The sequence below is a fragment of the Neophocaena asiaeorientalis genome, unplaced genomic scaffold (genome assembly GCF_003031525.2).
Source record: "Neophocaena asiaeorientalis asiaeorientalis breed wild unplaced genomic scaffold, Neophocaena_asiaeorientalis_V1.1 scaffold433, whole genome shotgun sequence".
Taxonomy (NCBI): Eukaryota; Metazoa; Chordata; class Mammalia; order Artiodactyla; family Phocoenidae; genus Neophocaena; species Neophocaena asiaeorientalis.
The window spans coordinates 1,207,289-1,207,574 of NW_020175040.1; positions in this window are offsets into that span (position 1 = coordinate 1,207,289).

A 286-nucleotide genomic window follows, 5' to 3' on the forward strand; every position below is an offset into this window, starting at 1 on the left:
ATGCCGTGCACCACCACGGGCAGCCCCCTGCCCCGCCACCCCTCCCCAGCAGCAAGGCCAAACCCAGCGGCATCAGCACGATTGTGTAGACAGCCTGGGCGGGGGTCCCGGGCCCCTCAGAACAAGTGCACACCACACAGGCGCGCCCAGGGGTGGCAGCCCCAGACCAGACCCAGGGCACTTTCTGTTTCCACCTCCCCGTCTGCTCCCGGCCCGGACGGAGCCCCCCAAGCCCCGGGGCTTGTGTCACAGGGAACACCCCCACCCCCGCCCCCAGTTTCATTTA